General features: G+C 43.2%; 1 protein-coding gene across 1 annotated transcript in view; it reads left to right on the forward strand.

The window, feature by feature from the left end:
• LOC144681722 (receptor-type tyrosine-protein phosphatase gamma-like) overlaps positions 1 to 21,665 on the forward strand; it is an 803,078-nt gene that overhangs the window by 476,641 nt on the left and 304,772 nt on the right. The gene's annotated exons all lie outside the window — the stretch shown is intronic.

Raw genomic sequence — 21,665 nt, forward strand, 5'->3', positions numbered from 1 at the left:
CCTAACCAGATCTCACAAACGACTTGGGAGTCTGACCAAGGATCATACCAGTAGTTAATTCCTAAATAATGTGGTTAGTGACAGCAGTTTTACTTTATTAAGTGCTTTGTATTCTGCTAACAAAGCAGCGACTGACTTTTCAACAACTATAAAAACAACGAACTTATTTACTGTTTTCATAGGATCCCAAAATATATGCTTTGTCTGCTTCATGAGCATTCTTCTCTTAGCAGCACTTGTGCATCTTATGCAAAATGGCAATGTTGTTGAGGCTGTTGCAATTATCTACACATTATAGAAAAATGGATGATTTGGTTTGACTCCTGACATTCTGTCTACATAACATCTGACCATACAATGCTGATCACATGATATTTGACCACATGACTTCTACACATCATTGCATTTACCTTTTAAAGGTTGGTTTTCCTGTAACTGAATGTTTTTGCTTGTAGTTTCGTGGCTGTTGTATGAGAAATTCCAAGAATTAGGAGGGTCCCAGTGGGCAGGCAAACAAAAGGAATGGAAGGTGTGGAATCTGAGGGTGGGGAAGAAATTCACAGAGAGAGGGAACCAGAGGTTGAAGAAACTTTGGGCCAAATCTTCTAGTCTCTGGATAGTTGGGAGATGGGATGTATGACTGAAGCTGCACGTTGGGACCCTGTGGAAGTCCTGACGCATGGACCTACATGGGAATTGCCCAGGAAGTTTAAACTTCCAATAGGTAATACCCCTGCTGCCTGGGGCCCTATGTGAATGTCTCTGACTTTTTGTTAGAGTCGGAGACTTCGAACAGATTCATGGTACTTACCTGTACAGTTACCCAGGAAATGTTAGACAGTTTAATAGCTGGACTAACACATGGGTAGCTACTTAACTGACATCCCCCCCGCCCCACCCATCACTCTCCCCAGAAGGAAAAACCAGTAAAACTTGGAAATGATTCTACTGGTCTGAACAGGAGCTCCAATTTCCGGTATACAAGACCAGTTCTTACCAGTGCCAGTTATTTCTCAAGTATTACTGGCTTTTCCTCCCCCCCGACTACCCCAGACCACCCGATTAACCCCTGACCACCCAGCTAATCCATGAAGAAACCTGACTACTGCTACCCCCGATCAGACCGGACTACCCCCAATCCGACCAATTCCGTGGTACTTACCTGTACAGTTACCCAGGAAATGTTAGACACTTTGAAACCTGGACTAACACATGGGTAGTTACATAACTGACATCCCCCCACCCCTTTTTCCCCCTACCACTCGACTAATCCCCCAAATTGTCCCGACTATGCCCCAACAATGCGAATAACCCCCAACCAGACCTGACTACCGCTCCGACCTGACCGCACCCAGCTACACCCCCGATTACCCTTGCAACCCAACCTCTCTATTCCCCAACCCGACTATCCACTTACCTACCTCATCCACTCTCCCACCTATCACCCTTAGCCAGCTAGCCCTCTCACTCACCTACGTACCTATCCACCTCATCAACCCACCCATTTACTCACTCACCCATTCAGCCACTCATTTACTCACCTATCCATCCATCTATTGACTAACATTAAAAGACTGGGTCTTTAAATTTAACATACGGCAGAAAGAGCTGCAAAAAAAGGGGCATGTCCTGTCTTCCTCTGATTCTACTTTGCTTCAATGGAGTTCCCTGTGGGACACTGTGCTGTGCATTTCTTTGATGGCGGGATTGGAAGATCCCAGAAAAAATGTGCCGCAGCATCGCATCAGGAGAGCCTTTGACCGCAGCAGCAATCTACTCATCATTGCCCTGCTCGGAAGATTCAGGCCATAGATTCCACCAGTAACTGACGATAACTCACTGAAATTGCACTGATAACTAATAGTAAAGTGATTACATTCAGATTCCTCTAATTACCAGCAGCAATAGAACAACTCACTAATCATCTTCATATGTAACAGGTTGTAATAGCTATAATGCCTCCGATATCCTACTAGTATCTGGTAATAGCATTATCACCTTCTAAAATTCACAATGAAACCGTAGCCCAAATCTCTCTGCATTGGACAAGGTGTGATCAGGATACCCAGACAATGGCACTTTTAGCAGCTCTCTATCTATCTCCTTGGACTCTGGTTTGGACTCCAATTCCAAGTGAAAGTGACAACTCTGAACTGGGAACCTCAGTCAGAGCTGATCTGTACTTGGACTTCATGGACCGGATTTTCATGTCAGAGGCAGGAATCAGGAAACGGGATCCAGGCCCCAAATGGCAGAAATGGTGGCAGGCCAAGTCCAGAGCACACAGCTTAAAAGGCCCTCCTCTGTTCCAAAAAAACCTCAGCCCAGTACTTCTGATGCAATCAGTGCATCATCTATGTACAGTTGAACCTTCTGACCACTTTAAATATCTCCTCACCCTGACACCATCACCCCTTTCATCCTCACCCCTTCACCCCCTCATCCCTTCATCCCCCTCATCCCACTCAGCCCTTCACCCTCACCCCCGCACTGGGAGAAGTTAGAGATTTAATAAGTTTTAAGCAAGTGAAAGTGGGAAGAAGGATAAAAGAACCAAAGGGAAAGTATGTGATAGAGTGGAAGCCAGGAGAGATTAAATGGGTTGATAGTTCAAGACCAAAGGTAGTGGTAATGGGACAAGTAAAGAAACAAAAGATGTGTCTAGAGGAGGTGTGAATGGCAGAATCATGAACACATGCTGTTGGATAGCAAAAGAAGAATAAAAAAGAGAAACAAATGGAAGAGAAAACCAAAAACAGCAAAGAAAAGGAAACAAAATGGGACAGAGTTTATGATATGGAATTGTTGAACTCACTATTAAGTCGGGAAGGCTGTAAAATGCCTAATCAAAAGATGAGATGCTGATCCTGATGCTCATTTTGAGGTTCATTGGAACACTGCAGGAAGCCGAGGATAGAGCAATCAGAGTTGGAGCAAGGTGGAGAATTAAAATGACAGACGACCAGGAGCTCAGAGTCATGCTTGCAGAGTAAACAGAGGTGTTCTGCAAAGCGGTCACCCAATCTGCGTTTGGTCCTTCCACTATAGAGAAGACCACGTTATGTGCAGCAGGTGCAGTTTACTAAGTTGAAAGTACAGGTAAATCTCCGTTTCACCTGAAAGAAGCTTTTTTTCATATTGTTTCCCCATAGGTAGTGAGTAATAAGCAATTTGTTAACCTGTTTCCACAAACTAGAAGCATCTCATACCAATTGTCGCTTTTAAATAAAATAGAGCAGTTTATCTGTTCATCTTGGACCTTGTCTCCTCGAGTGTTTGCTTGGTCCACCTTCAAAGAGATTGAAGATGTGCATGTACAAAAGACAAATAACAGGTTCCGGTTACAAAAAGGTAATATTGCTATATCTATGTCTTACCGTCTTGTCTAAATAGATAAAAGGCTGTTTGATTCAATTCTCATGAAAGAAAAACAGCTCTGGTTGCTTTCAGGAACATCTGATGCCACTAAACCCAGGAAGGCCTCTACGGAAGACACAAATTTATAACAATTTCTGAAATATTAAATATATATGCTGTGGAAGCTGTTGGTTTTAAGAAAACATATGATTTTCCTCTTGTTTGTTCAACGTAAAGTTGAAAAACCACAAATTAAAAGAACGCTACGTTTGTGCTTTGTTCGATGACAGCTTTTGTGAAAGAGAATCTTGTATGTGACATGTTCCCAAGACCATGGCACTTAGTTGAAAGAAGCCACAAAAGGAAACCATTTTTGTTGCTGATCGAACCATTCTTTCTGCATGATGGGCCCAATTTGTTGAAATAATTAATTAATCATGTGACATGTTCAGTTGACAACTTACCATTGTTCCACTTGGGTTACAATGATAGTATTTCTTTAACGTAATATGTATACTCGGGAATAATAGATGCCTGGTGTGAATTATTCATATGGCTATGAGTGGTTTAGTATGGGCTTTCATTTAGTATAGGTTTTCATTAAGCTGCATCAGGCTATTAATTAGTTTTGAAGAAACCATCCACTGGAATTCTTTAGGGTACTTTCCACCCACCTTATAAAGGTATATAGCCTCTTCAATGTAGTGCAGATGCTACAATGCAAAGGTTTTTCTTTATTCTTTTATGGGATGTGAGCATTGCTGCCAAGCATTTGTTGCCCAGCCCTAATTGCCCTTGAGAAGGTGATGATGAGCCACCTTGAACCATTGCAGTCCAGCTGATGTAGATGCACCCACAGTGTTGTTTTGAAGGGAATTTTGACTCAGCGACAGTAAAGGAACAGTGATATAGTTCCACGTCTGGATTATGTGTGGCCTGGAGGGGATTTTGCAGGTGTTAATGTTCCCAAGCATTTGTTGCCCTTCTCCTTCTAGGTGGTAGAGCTCCTGGTTTTAGACCATAGGACCATAAGACATAGGAGCAGAAATTAGGCCATTCGGCCCATCGAGTCTGCTCCGCCATTCATTCATGGCTGAAGGTGCTGTCGCAGGAGGCTTGGCAAATTGCAGCATTGCATTTTGTATATGGTACACACTGCTCACTGTGCACCAGTGGCAGAAGGAGTGAACGTTTCAAGGTGGCTGGGGCACTAATCGAACGGGTTGCTTCGTTCTGGATCGTGTCATGAAGTATAACAATAGTAACACTGTACATCTAAGCAAACAGTACTTTGCTCTTCACACTGCTTAATTGTTTGCTTTGCTCTGTCATGAATATATTTTTCAATCCTGGTGTTCAAAAACAACCATATCTATTACTGTAACCTTTTTTGTATAGTTACACATTTTAGAATTGTTCATCTCCTTCAAAGTCCAATGCATGTAAAAGGTCAAAACATTCATGAAAATGGATCTTCGTGATTTTGAATTGGAAAATACACAAAACCCAGATGAAGGTACATGCACGCGTATTATATGTAAATCTCAGAAAATGAGGAAGTATATACCTTCACAGGTGAATCTAACAATCCAAACCTTTTACAGAAACCAAGGGCTGCATCTTCCACTTGGCGAGCAGGGGGTGGGGCCTGCTCGCTGACGCGTAAAATGACGCTGGGTGACGTCGGGCATGTGTCCCGACATTATCCCGTGTCATTTAGATTTTCAGTTCGGCGGGCACTTAAGGACTTTGAAAAAGTAATTAAGCTAATTAAAGGGCCTGCCTGTCCAACCTTAAGGAGGCCAGGCGGCCTTTAGAAAAAACGTGAAACCTCATCCACGGGCAGGATGAGGTTTCATGAGGGGTTTAAAATGTTTACGAAATGTTGAAACTAAAGAAATTGACATGTCCCAGCTCATGTGACAGTGTCACATGTGGAGACATGTCAGGAATTTATTTTCCACACTTACACAAATTTTTAAAACTTCCAGCGATCTCCCTGAGGCAGCACTTTGCCTCAGGGAGATCTGTTGAGTATCCAAACGATCAGTAAAACATTGTCCTATAAGTCAAAACACTGTCAGGAATTAATTCACTGGTGCAGACATGGGAAAGTGAATGGGCTTCTCCAGCTCTGTAAGACCCTGTAATTTTGTACAAAAGCAAAATACTGCAGATGCTGAAAATCTGAAATGAAAATAGAAAATGCTGGAAATGCTCAGCGCGTCAGGCAGCATCTGTGGAGAGAAACAGTTCAACTTTAAGGTCGATGATCCTTCATCAGAACTGGTATCTATGATTGTGTACTTGACTTTAGTGATCAGATATCATTTTATTTATCTGATTTGCACACAAGTGCTAAGCTACTGTGGAGTACGGGGTTTCGTTTATATTGAAGGCATATCTTAGACCTATCCATGCTTCATGATGCACTTGTCCTTTCTGCTAATGAGGTAATACAGTGTATTACTGTGCAACTCTGGGAAGTATTTTATTCGAAAGGGTACCTTGCTGCTTGGAGGAAGGGGGATTTGATGGTGGTGCTGAGATGTACCTTGACTGTAAAATAGTTCCCTCCATAAAGCCTGTTAGGAGAGATTGTTGTATTAGTGCAGGCCAGAAAGCACCTGAATGTGCAAGTCAAAAGAATCTATAATTGGAGGATGTATCCATTGTGTTCCTTTCCAGCTGGCTGTTCCTGAGACGAGCATCACTATCTTTGCTGCTTCTCGATGCTGATTCTGGTACATCAAAAACTACATATCTCTGCACCTCCGTGCTTTCCACTTGTCATTGAGAACAGGAACTCCATTATGTAGGGTGCCACATCCTACCATTTCATAATGAGTTGCATTGAAGATTTAGCATTCTGCATCATTTTGCCAGTCCAGAATATTTTACAAATTGTTCTAAACAGATCAGATAATTTAAACAAAACCAAAGTACTGTGGATGATGGAAGTCTGAAACAAAAACAGAAAATGCTGGACAATTTAAATGTTGTGCAGCAAGGAAACACTTCTATATTACACAAAGATAAAAGCAAAAAGCAAAATACTGCGGATGCTGGAAATTTGAAACGAAAACAAAAATAGCTGGAAAAACTCAGCAGGTCTGACAGCATCTGCGGAGAGGAAGACAGAGTTAACGTTGCGAGTCCGTATGACTCTTCATCAGAACTAAAGAAAAATAGAAATGAGGCGAAATATAAGCTGGTTGAGGGGGGTGGGACAGGTAGAGCTGGATAGAGGGCCAGTGATAGGTGGAGTCAAAGAAGAGATTGCCAAAGATGTCATAGACAAAAGGACAAAGGGGTGTTGACGGTGGTGATATTAGCTAAAGGATGTGCTAATGGTGACATTAAGGATAGAAAGCAGGACGATCAAGTGACAGATGGCCCTAGTGGGGGTGGGGTAGGGGGAAGGGATCAAAATAGGCTAAAAGGTGGAGATAAAACGATGGATGGAAATAAATTTAAAAATAATAGAAATAGGTGGGAAAAGAAAAATATATTAAAATATATATATAAATTATTAGAAAAAAGGGGGATCGGAAAGGGGGTGGGGATGGAGGAGAGAGTTCATGATCTGAAGTTGTTGAACTCAATGTTAAGTCTAGAAGGCTGTAAAGTGCCTAATTGGAAGATGAGGTGCTGTTCTTCCAGTTTGCGTTGAGCTTCACTGGAACATTGCAGCAGGCCAAGGATGGACATGTGGGCATGAGAGCAGGGTGGTGTGTTGAAATGGCAAGCGACAGGGAGGTCTGGGTCACGCTTGCGGACAGACCGAAGGTGTTCCTCAAAGTAGTCACCCTGTCTGCGTTTGGTCTCTTCAATGTAGAGGAGACCACATTGGGAGCAGCGAATGCAGTAGACTAAATTGAAGGAAGTGCAAGTGAAGTGCTTGAAAGAAGTGTTTAGGCCCTTCGATGGTGAGGAGGGGGGAAGTAAAGGGGCAGGTATTGCACCTTCTGCGGTTGCGTGGGAAGTTGCCGTGGGAGGGGGTTGAGGTGTAGGGGGTGATGGAGGAGTGGACCAGGGTGCCCCAGAGGGAACGGTCTCTACGGAATGCCGACAGGGAGAGTGAAGGGAAAATGTGTTTGGTGGTGGCATCATGCTGGAGTTGGCGGAAATGGCGGAGGATGATCCTTTGAATGCGGAGTGTTCTGTTAACTATAAATGGCCTCTGAAAGGTATTGATGACTTAAGATAAAACTGGGCAACAACTTCTCATGCAGAATATTGTGTAATTTTGCACATTTTTTGCAGTGGTGTGGGAGCCTAGGTAAAGTGAACATAAGCTTAAAATCAGAGCCAGCCATTCAGGAGAGAGGTTCATGTAAAGGGTGGTAGAAAAGTGCTAGAGAAATTCCATCAGCAATGCCTCCAGATTTGATGAGAAGACCGTCAAACAAACACTAGTGTTCTTCTTGAAATCAGATCCACAGGCAAACACGCAAAACTTCTGCAAAATCAACTTCGAAGGACTGGATACTTGTGTTGGGATGGCTGAAAAGCATCCCCACCAGGTCCTGTTTTCTTAACTCTCAAGTGGCCAGCGTTCCAGTGGAGGATAAAGAAAATGCTTCAAAGGCACTCTGAAGCTCTCACTGAAGGATGACAGTATTGACATTAATGACTGAGAAGAGCTTGCTTACCAATTGTTCAAAGTGGAAACAACTTGTCCATCAAACTGCATCATGCTTTGAGTGGCAACATCTTAATAATGAGGCAAAGCAGCAGCAGAGAAGCAAAGAAAAGGAAGCAAATCCTGCACTCCAGATCCCACTACCTCATGGGACACCCTGTCTCATGTGCCCAAAGATCTGTGAGTTGAGAATTGGCCTGTTTAGTCACAGGAAGATCCATGGCAGAAACTCGTGACCCTCAATAGATGTCAGCCTCAAATTGAGGGACAGCGATGATGACGGTAGAAGTGTTGTATTCTTTCCCATGAAAAGCAGTAGGTGCTCGTTCAATTAATAATTTTAAATCTGGTGTTAAAGGTTTTTGGTAGACAATGGTAAAAATGGATATGGAGCCAAGGTAGATGGGTGGAGTAAAGATACAGATCAGCCATGATCTCATTGATTGACAGAACAGACTCAAGGGGCTGAATGGCTACTCCTATTGCTATGCTACTATGCTGTTAGCACTTTAGTTTGTGTGCAAGTACAACATTTTCTTCCTCTTGTGTCTCACAAAAATGTCACTTGGCATCTTTTTGAGAAAATTATACGTTTTTGTGGTAGTGTCAGCCCAGTTGCTTTTTGGGTCAGCAGGAGAGAACTAGCTTGCTGTTACTGCTGCCGACTGACAGCATTTACCATTGTCCATAGAGAAATCTCATAATTTCTCAGAGCAACGCTGTCTCACAGAATACTGGACCTCTTGCAAGCAGGTCTCCTGCTATTATATTGTGTGGTAAAAAAGGCATCATATTTCTATTCATATTTGCAGGTTTGGTCACAAAATTGCGCATAATCTCCGGGCTGTGATTCAATCTGGCTTTCAACAATGCTTGCACACTTTGGGCAAAGTGCTGCTGCTTATCAGTGTGTGTCTTCTCAGGCCTTGCTGAGGCATATCCTGAGTTCTCTTTTTAGTTGGCTAGAGAATAGTTCTCTTGGTTTTTCAAAAAAATAATTTACACCTTAAGGACTTATCAACTCTTAGAGCTTGTAGTAGCATGATTGTAATTTCTTCATATCATGTGTGATTAGAATATCACTGGATGGGACTAACAATACTTTGTGTTGTTTCCAGCAAGATTTCCCTCCTCCCTCAAAGATTATGATGCCATTGCTGAATTATCAGGTTACCTTCTGGTACATCTTTTGATTGGCCAATATTTATTTATAAACTCAGATGGTGATGTTTTGGCAAAAGATTTAACCACAACATGTAGCCAGCTATACTCCTGTACTCAATCTCCACATGTGCACTTCTAGTAAAAGTTGCAAGATAGTGATAAGAAATGGAAAACTTGGCCAAATTTCCTAGTACTAAGGCCAATTATATACTCCTCCTACCACTGCTGAGATGAGCCAACTTGGGACCTTTGTGGAAGACTACTGATTAAGCTAAAATCCATCAAAATCCAGCGTAGAATGTGGGGACTGAATAAGAAATTGTATTAAAAATAGCAGAAAGTACCCATGAGAATGCTGTCAGATTGGGGCAGATATTGAGTAAAGTACCTGGGGCTGGGCAATTAGAGCCTTGTTGTTCCTTATTTAAATAAATTATTTGGATATCAATATTAAGTTTCTTAAATGTGTAGACAAGGCTAAAATAAGGAGACCAGTTCGGCTGGGTGGTTAAAATTAAGGTCTTTGTGACTGGGGACATAAATAACATTTGTTCAGATCTTGCAGTCAGCGTTGTTGCAACACACATTGACGCTGCCTATGAAAATTTCTGTGACCCGATCCTTCTGTGATTTTTCAGCCGGGACTTCCGATCCCAGCTGAAGGATCAATTGGTCAGCGCAGACATCCGCAGGGAAGATGGTTGAGTGCAAGAAAAGCGCGCCCTTTTCACAACAATAGTTGCCACATTCAGGTAAGTTTTTAAAGGTCTCAAGTCTTTCAGTAAGTGAGTGGGTTAGTGAACGTATAAGTGGGTGACTGGGTAGTCGGGTTGAGTCGGCGGGAGTTAGTCAGGTGGTTGGGGGGAAGTCGGATTGGAGAGGTAGTCAGGTGGCGGTAGTTGGGTTGGATTAGGGGTTGATTGGGTGGGGGGGTCGGTTGTAGTGGCTAATCACTGAGTTAGACCAGGTATTAACCAGCGTAACATTTCCAGGGTAATTATGCAAGTAGGTGCTGTGTATCTGGCCCAAGTCTTTGATGCTGAACTCAGTGCTGGAGACATTTGCGGAGGGTCTCAGACAGTGGGAATCAGCCCGTCACAAGTTCGCACTTCCTGGGCAATTTCAGTGCATATGTGTGCAGCAGGACATCCGCAGGCTCCTGACGCACATCTCCCAACTTAGTCAAATCTCCGATGATCCAGATACCAGAAGATTTGGGCCATTAAGATTAATTTTGACGAATGAGAAGTATTGGATGTTGGAAGGAAGAATATATACAATTAAAGAAATTGAATCTGCGGCTGATAGTGGACTCAAAGACTTGATGCTTCCAATGTTGAAAGAATATGAAGAAGCAATTGAAAAAACAAATAAAAGGCTGGGTAACCATCAAAAATAAAGTATTTTTGCAGAGGCATTAAAGTGAAGCAAAAATACACTTTCAGTCAAAGCAGTAGAACAAAAGGACATGAATTTTTATGTCTGAAAAAGTCAAACTACAACAGATCTTAGTGAAAAATGTCTTAACTCAAAGTGCCTTTGGAATTATCCATCATATGAAGTCATTGGAATCAAAAATATGAAACGCTGGGCTGAGTTGAAATGCTGGAGAATGGATCATGGGGCCTTCTTGTCTTTGATTTTTTTTCTTCTGTTCTCTTTGGCTCAATTCTGTCTAACCACTTAGGCAATTTGGGGGAGGCATGAATCATTTTCAACAGGTAAATTTGAAGACATTATTCTGTATTGTCCTTTGTTAGCTTCCTGCGACATGAAAAGAAGTCCAACAGTGTACGTTCAAAATGTGATTCTTATTGCTATTTTTTTTAAATGGATTTTCTGCTGAACCAAAGAGGATGGCTACTACATGTGTCATGACCACAGGGTTGGCCCTTTGTTCTGAGAGCTACCACCAGGAGTTACAGGAACAAAAGAATTCTTCACTGAGCCTGTGGAATCTCACACCTCATTGTACAGACCCCTTGTCAGTGAAAGCAGAGGAAGTGCAAATGAACTGGCTCCCCCAACCATAACTATCACAAAAGAGAGAGATCAGAACTCATTATACTGGAAGAGATGCTAATAACCACTTTGTCTCTCTCCTAAGGAGGAACAATGGAATTATGGCCAGAAGCACAGAAACAGATTGCTAAACTGCAATTAACCATTAATGTGACATGTCACATGACCCAAGCCTGCTGCCTTTTTGGACAGTTATAACATTACATCTTTAGCCTCACAAGCAGAATAGGTGGACCACCAAGAAGCACCCCTCCAGTCAGAACAATAGCCTGCTCCTCAAGCCTGTCTCTGCTGGAAGATTTCCTACCATCGCCTGCAGAACTGACCCAGCCTCTGTGGACCTACTTCATCTTGTGGTATCAGCACAAACTGGAAAGTGAGTTCTACAACTCTGGTCTTCAGCAAGCTGAACTTGAACTCCTACGTGAAAGAATTCCTCATAGGATTCTGACTCTAGACTCTTGGTTAATCATAATGTGAGTTTGCTGCAGGTTATTAGTTAACTGGATTGCACAAACCAAGGGTTTGGGAAAACATGCCACTGCCTACTTTTAAAATAATTCAAAATGCCTTCTGCTTACCACACAGGTGGTGAGAGGAAATAAGTACCGTTTGCCTGTCTCTCTCCTGTGTAACATCTTGCATTACCTCTTGATATCCATTAACCATTTGCTTCTAATCTGTTAATTTGCTCAACCACTTCCTAGCCTCCACCTTTTGATTCACTTGTCTGTAGCTAAATCTGTACTGTTATGATGTTTGTGTTTAATGTTTATATTTTTTTGTAAAAGGACATTTTAGTTAATAAGAATTGTTATATAAAACCGTATAAAACAGTAGGGTGTGCTATGTCCCAGATGTACTGCCCTCTGGTGGCGAATAAGGAATAAAGGAACCTTCTGTTTTTCACACTGGAAGTTAGAGTTCAGAAGCAGATAGCTGTGTGTTTATTCTTAGTTGTTAAGAAGTGACAAAACACTTCAACTGTGTTGATTACGATCATTGCCCCTACATGGCCTACACCTTCACTTCAAAGGTGTAGAGGCACTGGAACAAATGTCGCACACAGCTGGCTTGGCCATCGCTCACCAGATCTTGACCAGGTGGATGAGTGGCACTGACAAGGTGTGAGGAGAGAGCAATTCAGGTAAGATATAGGATTCTTATCTTTACAACACTGCTGAGGTCATAAAACTTATTTTGGCATTGCAAACATGACTTGGGAGCTATGTTTGTTGAGCAACCTCCTCAGCAACCTTTTCCCACTGGTTGATGGAAGTGATGCCTTGAGGACTTTCTGTCCCTCTCGGGGAGCAATTGGAGAGCTTAAATGCTCTCTCTGGATCACTTTCAGACATTTTACATCTTTGAGCGTCTCCTGCTGTCTGCAGCCACAGTGCACCTCCCCGAAAAGACTTACGTGGCTCAGAAACATCTCAGTTTCCCTCCCCTGAAGCATGCAATGCAGTTTTGATTCAATTTCAAGATCTCCTGAAAGAGATAGAATGTCTCTATAAACTGGAATGATGGAAGCTTGGATTGGTATTGTGTCTGTTTAGGTCACATTTAGTGAAGTGATGGTTTGTTCAGTATAATGAAAATGCAAACATCATTGTGGCAAATTAGATATTGCTTAGATTATCTGAGCTGGATATTTTAAATTCATAATATTTCTCTAATACAGTAAGCAGTCTGAAATTATTCTGAGCAGTAAGGATTTAAAGTGTTATTTAGGCTCATTATGTGCAGACATAATGACATTTTGAGATGGCCCCTTCAGACACTCTGCAATCAGGAGTTGTTCCATTCATGTAGTAGTGGCTTTAGCAAAGCTCAAGGTGGGATGAGTCCCTATTCCATTGGCTTACATCTACAGTAGATCACTGTCCCTCATATGCATGCATTCACTCTCTCGCAAGCACTTGTACATAGACAAATGTGCACACACACACGTGCACACAGTGCACAATGTTCAGTACGATTCGTGACTCCACAGATACATAATCCCCTACCATCAACATCCTGGGGCTTACTATTGACCAGAAACTTAACTGGACCAACCATATAAATACTGTGGCAACAAGAGCAGGTCAAAGGCTGGGAATCCTGTGGGAAATAACTCACCTGCTGACTCCCCAAAGCCTGTCCACCCATTGAAAAGGTATAAGTCAGAAGTGTAATGAAATACTCTCCATTGGACGAGTGCAGCTCCAACAACAATCAAGAAGCTCAACACCTTCCAGGACAAAGTAGCCCGCTTGATCAACACCCCATTCACCACCTTAAACATTCACTCCCTCCACCACCGGTTCACAGTGTCAGCAGAGTATACCATATACAAGGTACACTGCAGCAACTCAACAAACTTCCCTCAACAACCTGCCACCTCTACTATCTAGAAGGACACTTGCAGTAGGCATATGGAAACACCACCACCTGCAAGTTCCCCTCCAAGCCACAAATCACCCTGATTTGGAACTAAATCGACGTTCCTTCACTGTTGCTGGATCAAAAAACTGGAATTCCCTCCCTAACAGCTCTTTAGATGTCCATACACCAGATGGACTGCAGTGGTTCAAGAAGGCAGCTCACCGTCACCTTCTCAAGGGCATTTAGGGCTGGGCAACAAATGCTATCCTTGCTAGTGACACACATCCCAAGAACAAATAGAAAAACACATACCTTGGAATCTCCACCACACAGGGCAGACATGGCGTCAGTATCACTTTCAACTGTACTGCATTCCCTCAGGACTACAATAAGATGGCAGCCTGGTTTACACACTCAGATCCCTGGATTGGGTCTTGAATCCAAGTTCATCTGAAGGCAAGAGTTCTGTCACTGAGTTAAGGGTGACACTTAAACCGAAAGGGTGCAAGCATATTCTCACTATTTTACTGCTTGACTTGACTATTGTCACAATATAACTGAGCCATCAGCCTGGTTCTTAGACCAAGAGGGTGAATTTCCTGTGGGGGGTGGGGGGGCTTCTCCTGCTCCTACATTACAATGTGTGACATGGTGTTGGAGTGGGAGAAACCAAGAGGAACTTTACTCCCTAAATTTCTCCATTTTATTTAGCTCACCATCAGTCATGCCGTGTTTTCTTGCTATTAATTCCAAGGGCTGAATATTCGGCTCGGCAAACGAGGGCGGGGCCCGCTCGCCAAGGCGTAAAATGACGCGGGGTGACGTCGGGCGTGCGTCCCAACGTCACCACGTGTCATTTAGATTTTCAGTTTGGCGGGTGTGCAGGCGAAGAGCTCAGGCGGCCTTCGCATTTTTCATGGAACCTCGTCCACGGGCAGGATGAGGTTTCATGAAGGGTTTATAAATTTAATAAATCTTTTCATTAAAGTTTATTGACATGTCCCAGCTCATGTAACACTGTCACATGAGGGGACATGTCTTAAATTTTTTTTCTTTATTAAAATTTTTAAAACTTAAAGTATGCACAAAAGAGCGCACTCCCAACTCAGGGAACCCTCCCCCCTACCTGCACAGGGTGCGCACAGCACTTCCAGGTGTGCGTCACACTGGGCAGGCCTTAATTGGCACACCCATGTAAAATGGCGGCGCGGACCCGATCGGGAACACGGATTGGGTCCACGCCCGCCCCCACACAAAGCCCCCGACGAGGGGACAATTTTCTCCCAAGTGTTCAAACGTAATAACACATTCTCTGCCACTTTTAAGCTTCTGTCGTTAGTGATTATATCAATTCTTTTAGGCAGCCTAACGATTTGCATGCTCTGAATCCAAGCACTGGCTGTACTCATTGAGTGGAATCTTCCGCTCCTGCCAGCAGTGGAAATTGTGGCGGGTGGGGGTAGTTAACTTGGTGGGGGGCAAAAAATCTGTTTCCCGCAGTGGGAGAAATTGTTGGAATTTTGTTTTCCCGACTTTCAAGGCGGGTTAAAGGCGAGTCGAGCTTCCGATGAACAATGTCGGGAACCCCATTTGCATTCATTAGCATCTCATGCATGCTCATTAAAAGGCCACCTCACTGGAATTAAGTTCCCTGCCAGCAAGAATTTGGAACGTCAGTATATAAGTGGCGTGCACCGGGCAAGCTTCACCTCTTCAATGGCTTTGAGGCCAGTAGATGCTGCTTTAATCTTCTTAGGGACCTCGCATAATCTCGCTCATATTACATGCCGGTAGCAAAAGCTGCACCAAGGCGGGACATGGGAGGCAGGTTTACTGGGAAATGGGTAGAGAGAGCCCTGGGTGATGGGGGGAGGTACAGAATCTGGTGAAGAGGGGGAAAGAGAGTCCAGGGAATTGGGGGGAATGTCTTGGAGAGTGGTGAAGCCTGCACGGCAGCAGGTCTGTTCCTGACTCTGGGTCTCATAGATCCCAGCAAGGCGTGGAGCTGCCCTTCATTGTGTACAATTTACCATCGGCTGCTGACAGAGGCTGGGATGGAGGTGGATGCCTCCCAGGGGAATGGCTGGTGGACAGCAGCCAACTCCAAACCTCTATCCTCCTGAGTGAATGGTCATGGCTAACACGTGGTTAGTCTTTCCATGCTGCCAGGGCAATGGCCTGCCTAAACTTCAGGTAGCGGAGGCAAGCAGAATAGTGTCGGAGGGAGGCTTCTTGCACATGGCTCTCTTCATCCTGGTCAAAGAGCAATGTCTCCATGCCCAGTCTTGTATGAATGGGAAGAACACCCACCTCTGATCCTGCAGGATGTCCTTCACGTGGAAGTTGTGGGGTGTGGATGTCATGTCTAGATGGAGGCCAAGCGAGGGGCTTAGCACTTGTGTGCTGGCTTTGAGATGGAGGCAAATCTATAAAGGATATCTTACTAAATGTATCATTTTAATTTGTTCACACACCCCTGAGGCATCGATGATGCAGGCTGCAGGCAACCCTGCTTTGGTAATGCCTCTCTTCCAGATGAGATGAAAGAGGGCCTGGTGCTAGTTGGCACAGGGCCAGGAGGAGCAAGGGCCTGAGCAGGAAGAGGCAGCGGGGTCTCTAGAAGGTCAAGATTCTGGCAATCATGGACCACTGCAACCGCAAGCATTGGCCTGACAATGGGTGTATCTCCAGCAATGCTCTTATCCAGCAATGAGCGAAAGGCAATGTCGGAGGTGCCCTCTTATGTCCCGAGATATGGTTACTCACATCTGCCAGCTTCTCCAAGATGAGCTGTAGCTGAAAGGACTCTGGAGGAGTATTGCGGAGCTCCTAGCCTGCATTGAGTGTATGACTGTCCAGGTGTCATTTAAATATGGCGCCAGGACCTTGGACCCCATGAGGTAACAACAGGGCTGGAGACTTCCTGCCTGCCCCACCATGTGATTTGCCAGATTCTTGAGGATGCATAATTATTGAACTGACCTGTGGAAGATTATGTGTGTTCAGCTGTCACCGCCCAGTGGGCATCACTCTGACTTTCCACCTGCCACCAGACTTAACATCCAGAATGGAAGATTCCACCCATTGCCATCTCCTTATTTTCCATTATTCATTCCCCATACCTATAGGACCAGCACTCACTTTGTTAACTCTTTTCTAATTAAAGTACCCAAGGAAGCTCCTATTATCCGCCTTTATATTTCTAGCTAGCTTTCTCTTGAACTCTAATTTTTCCCTCCATGTTAATCTTTTTGTCATTCTTTGCTGTTCTTAAATCTGTTCAATCTTCTGACATGCCACCCGTCTTTTCACAATTTATATAAATGACTTGTATGAAGGGACCGAAGGAATGGCTGCTAAATTTGCTGATGATACAAAGATAGGTAGGAAAGTAAGCTGTGGAGAGGACATAAGGAGGCTACAAGGAGACATAGATAGATTAAGTGAGTAGGCAAAGATCTTGCAAATGGAGTATAATGTGGGAAAATGTGAAATTGTCCATTTGACAGGAGGAATAAAAAAAAACATAATAAATAAATGGTGAGCAATTGCAGAGCTCTGATTCAGAGGGATCTGTGTGTCCTAGTTTATGAATCACAAAAAGGCTAGTAGGCAGGTACAGCAAGTATTTCGGAAAGCTAATAGAATGTTATTGTTTATTGCGAGGGGAATTGAATACAAAAGTAGGAAGGTTATGCTTCAGTTGTGCAGGACACTAGTGTCACGACTCACTGGGGATAAGCCCCACTGTTCCCTGAGCCGTGACAAATGTGCAAAGTTTGACCCAACCACCAGATCGCCCCAATTCTACCTAATTATTTAACTTGGGTTAACAGAATACGAGCACCAGGTTTGCAAACTTAATAAGTAAATAATTTATTGAACAAATTATCTTTAACTAGTGGCAAAAGAAAGAAATATGAAATACTAACTTTTAACACTATAACTTAAACTCCCTCTTAAATCCTTACACACGCACACGCACACACACACACACACACACACACACACGTGCACACACACACAACATGGATTTTAAGGGTGGGATAAAACAGTTCAATAGCACCAATCCGGAGCACAGGATTCAATGGGTTGATTTTGATTGATGTCTTCCAAATTCCTTTCAGTTCTTGTTGATGACTCGAGGTAGTCTTCCAGCACTTGGTTGAAAAAACCAACAGTGGTTTTCCCCCCTTTTCCTTTTTACAGGGGTTTTCTCAAAGAAAGAGCAGGTTCTATAGATATGAGGAAAGAGAGATTTTAGATGTTTTTTCTTTGCAGGCCAAGAGCTTTCTGCACTGCTCTCACACAAAACCCTGGTCACCTGGTCAGGAGCCTAAAAAAGGTGTTGTCAGTCAGCTTCCTTGGTCCAGGACTCCTTTCCAGCACCATCCTGTCTTTCATGGCACACTCTGTTCCAGGACTGCAACATTGTATACATCTTGCATCCTCTTCCAGTGGACATGTCTTTCAAACTGCAGCCATTGTAATTCTAATCCACAGCCCAACAGAAAATAAAAAGATATGTTCTTTACAACAGTTCAACAGAAATAAAAAGATATGTTCCTTATACCATATCTGGAATACCGTGTACAGTATTGGTCTCCTTATTTAAGGAAGGATGTAAATGCATTAGAAGCAGTTCAGAGAAAGTTTACTAAATACCAGGAATGGAAGGGCTGTCTTATGAGGAAAGGTTGGACAGGCTAGGCTTGTATCTGCTGGAGTTTAGTAGGGTAAGAGGCGACTTGATTAAAATATATAAGATCCTGAGGGGTCTTGACAAGGTGGATATGGAGAGGATGTTTCCTCTTGTGGGAGAATTTAGAACTTGGGGTCACTGTTTAAAAATAAGGGGTCACCCATTTAAGATAGATGAGAATACATTTTTCCTATCAGAGGGTAGTGAGCCTTTGGAACACCCTTCCTCAAAAGGCAGTGGAAGCAGAGCCTTTTAATGTTTTCAAGGCAGAGGTAGATAGATTATTGATAAACAAGGGGATGAAAGGTTATCAGGGGTAGGTGAGAGGTTACAGTCAGATCAGCCATGATCTTATTGAATGGCGAAGCAGGCTCGAAGGGTCAAGTGGCCTATTCCTGCTCCTAATTCGTATGTTTGTATGTTTCAGAGCTTTTGCATTTCTCTTTATATCCATCAATCTATTATTAGACTTTGTCAATTTTACACTTAACTTCTTGTAAGTTGACTGTTGCATGATATAAATTTAGTTGCTTTGTCTAGTTTAAAACAAACTATTGTGTTGTTCATCTTCAATTTGACTGCACATTCGATGTCATTTGCCTGATCTGTATCCATAAAAATTGTCTCTTGCTCTCAGATTACTCTTATGCTCTATAGAATCATGGAATCATAAAAAGCTTATGGCACAGAAAGAGGCCACTTGGCCCATCGTGTCTGCGCCAGTCAATAAACGAGTCGCCCAGCCTAATCCCACTTTCCAGCACATGGCCCATAGCCCTACAGGTTACCGCATTTGAGGTCATATCCAGACACTTTTTAAATGAGTTGAGGGTTTCTGCCTCTGCTACCCATTCAGGCAATGAGTTCCAGACTCCCACAACCCACTGGGTGAAAAGAAAATTCTCACCTCCCCTTTAATCTTTCTACCAATCACTTTAAATCTAAGCCCCCTAGTCACTGATCTCTCTGATATGGTAAAAGGGCCCTTCCCATCCACTCTATCCAAGCCCTTCACAATTTTGTACATCTCAATCAAGTCTCCACTCAGCCTCCGCTGTTCCAAGGCGAACATCCCCAGCCTATCCAATCCTTCCTCATGGCTGCAGTTTTCCAGTCCTGGCAACATCCTCAAAAATCTCCTCTGTATCCTCTCTAATGCAATTACATCCTTTCTGTAATGGGGTGACCGGAACTTCACACAGTACTCAAGTTGTGGCCTTACTAATGTTTTGTATAGTTTCAGCATGACCTCCCTGCTCTTATACTCTCTGCCTCAGCTAAAAAATGAAAGGATTCCATATGCTTTCTTCACCACCTTATTGATCTATCCTGCTCCCTTCAGGGATCTGTGGACATTCACTCCAAGGTCTCTCGCTTCCTCTATGAACTATTTTTATTCTTTAACAACAATGATTTTGATTTGGCTTTGGATTCTTTACCAAAAGAGTTTTGTTTTTTCACAATTCTTAAGATATGCCTAGTTGTTGGCCTTTTTTTCTAAAATCCCATTTACCACTGTATTTATAATTCACAACCTGCTGTTGACCAGCAAGATCTGATTTTTTTCCCGCCATTGATATCTCCACTTACGATGCTTATGACATTGCTAGTTTTAACTTTATCATTCTGGCTTCAGCTGCTCTGTAAAAATCAACTACTTTCTGCAGATTGGATTTCTTTTCTCTTAGTAATCGGCTGACCTTGTATTTGATTAAGCTGACTAGAATTCTGTCTTTAAACAGGCTTTACAGGAGGGCTCTGTACAGTCAAGAGTTGACCTTTTCATGTAAATCTATTACATATTGATTGCTGTTTCTTGAGCTTGAAACATTGGAATAGTTGAGTCTGGTGATATTAAACAAAAGTCTTTAATTCGTAATATCCTCTCTGGTGTGAACCATTCCACAATCTTTTTCATTAATATCTTAAGGTTCTATATCTCTCCCACCTTACCATATGCAAACATTCTTCTCTTGTTGCCTCACCTACCCTTTGAAATAAAGTATAATACGGCAATGCAGTTTGCTTTACCTTTAAGCCTTCTCCTGTTGCAAACAAATCAAAACATTATTTCCAGTTTTTTTCATTTACACAACATTTCCTTCTGGTCTCATATTATCTGGGAACTTTAAGTCTTCCATTTCAATCCCCGTTTCAATACCTTGCAAACATCCGGAACCATAGTTAAACAACCTATCTCAAGAAATTGCAGCATCTCTTGAGTTTTATTCAAATTATCTGTTTCCTTCTCTAGGGTACATTATTTAAAGATTCTTTGGGAATTCTCCTGATCTACTGCCTCAACATGGGCGGAAGGTCAGCGGAACTCCCAGAAAAATTATCTAAAACAGTTATGAAGGAAAGAGCATGGGAAGACAACCAAGAGGGATCTGGAATAGTTGAGGTGGTGATACTGGAAAGTATCAGCATAATTTGGGCTAAGGGATAGAAGGAACAATGTATTTAATACAAAAACAGAATTACCTGGAAAAACTCAGCAGGTCTGGCAGCATTGGTGGAGCATTTTAAAAAATGTATTTAATAACTACTATGGACTGAATTTTATGCTGAGGGTGGGTCTCCAGTCTCCTGGTGTAAAAGTAAGGAGTGAACCCACTTCTGCTTGGCCAGCTCACCCCACAGTCATCAATGGCTGTCGAGCTGTTGGTCGGCTTGAGGTGGACTTGCCGCGCCCCTTCTGAGAGGAAGTCCTGTATCTAAGAGCTGCTGGCCAATCAAATGGCTGGCAGCTGCCTTGTCCCTGCAGCACCGGCAGGAATGGTGGCCACTGCTGGGACTGCAAGTAGTCCCCTGAAGTGGCGACACCAATGGAGCCTGGACAAAGCTAAGTCTCGCTGGGGCCTGGCTGGTAGGCCCCTGTGAGGTCAAGGAAAGGCCTCCGATGGGCACAGGAGGCCTGAGAAGGAGGCATAAACTGCCGCCCCACTCCCTGCCAGGTCAGCCAGCAGTCCACGAGATTTCGTGTGGCGGGCTGTACACTCGGCACCAGCCTCCCACTTCATGGGTAAAACCCCAGCAACAGCAGGAGGTGGCCCTTAATTCACACACCTCCCCTGCCCTGCCCTTGTCTTTCACCTTTCACATTCTCTCTGCTGTTCTCCTTCATGATCTCCATTGAATCTTCCAGGTCTGACATCCACAAATTCGCTCTCCTCTTCAAAACTTCATTTCCCCACAGCCCAACCCCTCTGAATTATTACATACTCAGCCTTTTCTGAATGTTATTTAATGGCATTTCCAGTAGGAGGTGCATTAAAGACATAATTTTATTTTTTCTAGGCGCAGCGATTTTACTATTGAATAAAAAACTGAAACTGAAACTCCAAAAAATATATAGTTTCTGAATTTCAAATACAGGAGTGGGTGCTCTCGATAGTTTTCTTC

The sequence above is a fragment of the Cetorhinus maximus genome, chromosome 6 (assembly GCF_964194155.1).
Source record: "Cetorhinus maximus chromosome 6, sCetMax3.hap1.1, whole genome shotgun sequence".
NCBI lineage: Eukaryota > Metazoa > Chordata > Chondrichthyes > Lamniformes > Cetorhinidae > Cetorhinus > Cetorhinus maximus.